We start from the raw sequence: 6,051 nt of genomic DNA, 5'->3' as shown, positions 1-6,051 counted from the left end.
GCCTGTCCGTTTGTCCACGTACCACAGGGACCCTGGGGACACTTTACGCTGCGCTTCATTCACCTCTGCCCAGTTAGGCCTGCTCTGACACCCCGTCTCAAAAGCTGACCCTCCACCTCCTCACATACCTAGTCAGGCACAGCCAGGGGGAACTTGCAAAAGCCCTGGGCTCCTGGCTGCGTGTTTCAGAGGGAAACACAGATCAAATTCAGTGGCAAGCACAGTTCTTCCCTTCAGGACTGCTACTCCCAGACCCGGGCGCCAGAGCTCCAGAGAGGTTGAGGATGCAATTATTTGGCCAGGCCTCTGGAGTGACCTACAACGTGAGGACCGCAGTTCCAGTCCTGCTCCTCACTAGGTGGTGACCTTGGATGAGGGACTGCACCTCTCGAGTCTGTTTTCTCATCTGAAAGGGAAAGATACCCTACATTTGCAGACCTTTTGTGACCAGTAAATTAGGGCTCTAAATGCCTAGCACGGGGGAGGCGGTGCTCAATAAACGTTTATGCCTGATCCCTGTCAGTTCATACAAAGTGGCACCCACCATGAGAATCCAGGAACCGCTTGTGGTAGTTGCCTGTCGCTTCTGTAACAAACAATCCCAACTTGATGGCTTAAGACGGCACGCATTTTTCTTCTTACAGTTATGGAGACCAGAAATCTGAAATCAATTTCACTGAGCTAAAATCAAGACCTACATTTATGTGGCAGCCTGGATAGGAGGAGGGCTTTCTAGGTGGCACAAGGGATAAAGAACCTGCCTGCAAGTGCAGGGGACATAAACACAGATTTGATCCTGGATCGGGAAGATCCCCTGGAGGAGGGAATGGCAACCCACTCCAGTATTCTTGCCTGGAAAATTCCATGGACAGAGGAGCCTGGAGCGCTACAGTCCATCCATAGGGTCACAAAGAGTTGGACATGACTGAAGGGACTTAGCGTGCAAGCCTGCTGGATGGGAGGGGTTTCGGGAGAGAATGGATATATGTATATGTATGGCTGAGTCCTTTCACTGTCCACCTAAACTACAACAGTGTTAATCGGCTATACCCCAATACAAAACAAAATAAAAACTTTGAAGTTTGGGAAAAACAAACAAACAAACCAAGGCCTATATTCCTTCTGGAGGCTCCAGGGGAGAATCTGTGTCCTTGCCTTTTTCAGTGTCTAAGGACACCTGTGTCCCTGGGCTCATGGCGACTTTTCCCATCTTCAAAGCACTTGTGATGACACTGGGCCCACCCAGATGATCCAGGATAATTTCCCATTAACTTAACCACAGCTGCAAAGTCCCAGGAAACAGTCTCACAAGTTTTGGAAGTCAGGATGTGAACCTCTTTGGGGCCCTTTTATTTAACCTACCACACCAATCTGCTGCTCCACTAAAACTGCAGTGACTTGGACAGGTAGAATTGATAGCATCCTTTGCTGTCACCTCTGCTCGCCCAAGAATCATCCTAAGATGTTACTAAGAAATTGTAGATAAAAACTCAAAGATCAGAAAGTCAGGGTGATGGGAAATGTGCCCTAGGCCCCCAGGGTTACAGCTTTATGTGTAAAAAGCAGCTGCTGAAGTTCTCCTTCAAATTCCAAATATGTTAACCCTTCCCTGGCTCAAGGCAGGAGGTGGAGATTATCTGATCCCTGGCTAAAGGCTCAGCCCCAGACCTGGGATCCAGAGCAGGAGGAGCTCCCATCACATAATACAGGACTTAGCCTGGATCCCCCTGGAAGAGGAATAAATTACTGATAAATTAGAATTAACTCAAGGTTAAACTATGTTCTTTCAAATAGACCTTCACATGATGAAGGCTATTCTAACCTATCGGTTCAGTAAACAGTTTCCACTGAATGAAAAGTACTATTAAAAAAAAAAAATTAAAACTCAGTGGCAGTTAGTCCAACTATAGTATTAGGAAAGTAATTTACAGAGAATTCTTTCTGTCTCAGGACTCCCCTACCCCAGCCCCAAGAGCAGCTAAATAATGGATACACTCCACTGAGAGTATTAAATTTTGGCGTTGACCTTCAAAGATGAGTCTGAATGCTCTGGGAACCACCAAACAATGGCCTGTCAATAGATATGGACTTATCTCGACTCCCTTATTAAACCTAACAATGATGGTGAATAATATACCGCAACCAAGTCCAGAACTAGTCCAAAGCAACCACGGAGGTTAAGCTATCTGGAGAGCTTATTATGGGTTAGGCTTTTGATTTGGATTCTCCCATCTCATAACAAGTCTGACGTAGGTGACATTCACCACTGTCCTGTTCCGTAGAGAAGGCGTGGGTGGGTTAATAATGTGTCTGAGGCCCATCACAAATCTGGGAAGAACTGGAATGGGAATCCAGGAAGTTTGATCCAAACCCAAGCTCTTTTGCACTGCCCTGTACTGCCACCCTGCTGAACTGCATGAACCTAATACTTCTTAAATCTTTATTTAAAAAACTGATTTATTTATTATCACTTTTGGCTCTGCTGGGTCTTCATTGCTGAGCGAGGGCTTTCTCTAGTTGGGGTGAGCCGGGACTCTTCTCTAGTTGCTGTGAGCAGGCCTTTCATTTCTGTGGCTTCTTTTGTTGCAGAGTATGGGCTCCTCTGGTAGCTCAGATGGTAAAGAATCTGCTTGCAGTGCAGGAGACCTGGGTTCGATCCCCGGATTGGGAAGATCCCCTGGAGGAGGGCATGGCAACCCACTCCAGTATTCTTGCCTAGAGAATCCCATGGACAGAGGAGGCTGGCAGGCTACAGTCCACGGGGTCGCAAAGAGTCGGAGGACTGAGTGAGTTACACGGAGCAGTTATACATGCTCCTATGTCACGGGCTCCAGGGAGCATGGGCTCAGTAGTTGTGGCTGTGGGCTTAACTGCCCTGCGGCATGTAGAATCTTGCCAGACCAGGGATCAGACCTGTGTCCCTTGCGCTGGCAGGCAGATTCTCAACCTTGGACCCCCAGGGAAGTCCAGAACCTAATGCTTCTTTTGTCACTGGAAAGAATAGAGAAACAATTACTTGCTTATTTTTTACATATTTTTCTGAGCATGACATATGCTACTTACATGGGATCCTTGAGTGAAGACAAGCAAAAGGGAGATCACAGCCTGGTGTGATGGAAAAGAAGGGGTTGTGGGGGTAAAACAGGGGGTGAGGAAAGGCCATCAGGGTTGGCAGTCTGGGAGAGCATAAGGCCAGGGAGGTGTGTGTGGAAGCCTGGTCTGGCTGCAGTCCGGGAAAGATCTTTGAAGCAAGGTGCACTTCTTAGTTACTCAGTCGTGTCTGACTCTTTGCGACCCCGTGGACTGCAGTCCGCCAGGCTCCTCTGTCCATGGGATTCTCCAGGGAAGAACACTGGAGTGGGTTGTCATGCCCTCCTCCAGGGGATCTTCCCAATCCAGGGATCGAACCCAGATCTCCCACATTGCAGGCAGATTTCTTTACCAGTTGAGCTACCAGGGAAGCCCAAAAATACTGAAGTGCTTTGCCGTTCCCTTCTCCAGGGGATCTTCCCCACCCAGAGATCAAACCAGGGTCTCCTGCATTGCAGATGGATTCTTTACCAGCTGAGCTACCAGGGAAGCCCTTAGACTCGGACCAGATCTGCTCCCAGCTCAGCTGGATGGTGCATTCGGCTTTACCACCTGCATGCTGCTGCTCTCAGGAAACAGGGCAGGATGAGATGCCCAAGTCCACCTCACCTCCACTGTGGGTGGTTTGAAACCAGCTCTTTCCTTTTTCACTGTTCCTTTCCCCTCCCTCAAATTAGCTGTAGTGTGAGACTTCCCTGGTGGTCCAGTGGTTAAGACTCTGCACTTACATTGCAGGGGGCAAGTTCAATGCCTGATGGGGGATCTACGTATGGCACAGCTACACACACCCCTGGCCCCGCCAAAATATATAGCTATCATTGAGTTCTTATGGATGACAAGAAAGGAATTTTGGATTCCACCAATTCTCAAGTGGATTATGAAATCTATTTTTTTTTAATAGCTATCAAATCAGCTTCAGTTTCTGTGACCATCCACCAATACCTATTTTTGCCTGCCAGTGACTCTCAGAAACAAACCTGGAAGCTTCCTTGCCTCTGGTTTAAATTTACTCCAGCTTAACTTTGCCAACACAAAGGTCGATCCTCTCAACCCTTGGGGTAATCTCTCCCGCCACAAATACCAAGGGCCCCAACCTCTCAAGATACAATTTTTCTCTTTAACAAATTTATAAGAATTCCTTCTCAAGCTAGCTGGTGGGATTTTAATAATTACAGGAAAGCGTGAGGACCAATATTCTACCCAATTCAATAGGGCCAATAACAAGAAATCCTAGATGTCTTAAAACTTACCTTCTGTTCTAAAATATCTCCCAAACCTCAACTCATACAAATGTCTAATCTTCTAAAAGAACCTCCTCTATTTCCAACAGTCTAGGAACACAGTACTTTGAAGTTGTGACAAAAACCCAATAAATCAAATCAAATGATAACAGCCGATGTCCTGCAGTGGGAAACTGTGAAGCAGACTTTGCATAGTTAAAACAGATGATGTGTGACATTGCTGTTTGTACACGGGATTCTGGTGTCACTGTTCTAATTATCACGGCAAATTCTAATTATGCAGATCATTAAAACTATCCAGACTGACATCAGATACCATCTTCCATTTCCCACTTGGGAAAGATGTGTCAAGCATAGAGAAAGAAAGTATTAATGAACTGCTGGAAAGAACATTTCCATTCCTTGCAGAGCTCAGTGACTCCTTAAACTTTTAAGCTCTCTGGTGACTGATATGATCTCACTATGATTCATAAGCCTCTGAGTCAAATAATTTACTTGGTGGCTCTCTCCCAGTGCTGATATTCCAGGGAGGTTTCCTACATTGATGTTTCCCTGCAAATGTTTCTCATCATTTCATTGTTTAGATGAACCCTAAGGGGATAAAGGCAGGTTTAAGGAAAAAGCCAAAAGGAGAAAAATTATGGAAAAGCACCAGATGAGAAGGCAAAGGTCAGTTTTGCACACTCACGTGTGTGCCCCACTGCCTGGTTCTCATCCAGGAACACTAAAAGAGTGATTTGTTAATGGTATTCTTTCCAAAGGACAAGGTCACAGGCTTGGCTCGGCCACGGCATGGCAGCGGCACAGGGCTTCCTTCCAGTGCCCTCGTTTTCATTTGTAAAGCAACATGCTTCCAACAAATCAGCTCCAACCTCCTCTAAGGGTCTGTGTAAGCTCTCAGCGTAGAGCAGACACAAAAGGTATTGATGGGATGCAGAGTATACAACACGTGTAACATGAAACCTTTCGCGACAATAATCTGCTTTTCTTTTCCCTGAAGCCCTGAGTTCTGTAATTTACCAAGGCCAGTCCTCTCGTCTAACAGGACAGCCCCCAACGACCTGCGGGGGGGCTACAATTCATCTTTCCTTTCTCCTGGGAATCCCACAGCCTCTTGGCGGGTTGGGAAGGATGGAGCCAGGAGCTGAGACCTGCAGGACCCCCGAGCAGGTCAATCTTTCCCCCACTAAGTCCATCCATTTTCAGAGCTTTTCCAAGAGACATTCATGTAGACTCAGTGATCAACACAGAACAAGCCTCCCGAATGGCTCTGGGGGAATAAGCCATCCTCTTTCTTTGTTATTACTTTTGCTCTTTTCAAAAAAACAAAGCAGCTTCTTCTTACCTCTGCCACTGTGCACTTCTGAATAGATGCTTTGTTTAAGCCCTTGGAGATCAATGAAGGCTTCTGGGGACCCCAAGGTGTAAGAGTGGGCTTTCTTCCCATGAGTCACTGTAAAGTTTACCTCCAGCTCCACTTCCAGCCCAGGTGGAGAAGAAACACAGTCTTGTTAAAAGATACCATGCACTGGAAGATCTCAACTATGATTCCAATTATGTCCATTTTTATAAAGGCGCCATTTTTAAGGAATAAAAGGTTCACAAGATCTCCTGTTTTGGAGGGAGTTAACGGCCACTCCCAAAGCTGGCCAAGCACAGGTCTTTGGAGACGGGCAAGCCGGGCGCCCCCTCATCTCTCCCTCTCACTTCTTGCCAGTCC

The sequence above is a fragment of the Dama dama genome, chromosome 13, assembly GCF_033118175.1.
Source record: "Dama dama isolate Ldn47 chromosome 13, ASM3311817v1, whole genome shotgun sequence".
Classification (NCBI taxonomy): domain Eukaryota; kingdom Metazoa; phylum Chordata; class Mammalia; order Artiodactyla; family Cervidae; genus Dama; species Dama dama.
This window is presented reverse-complemented; position numbering follows the sequence as displayed.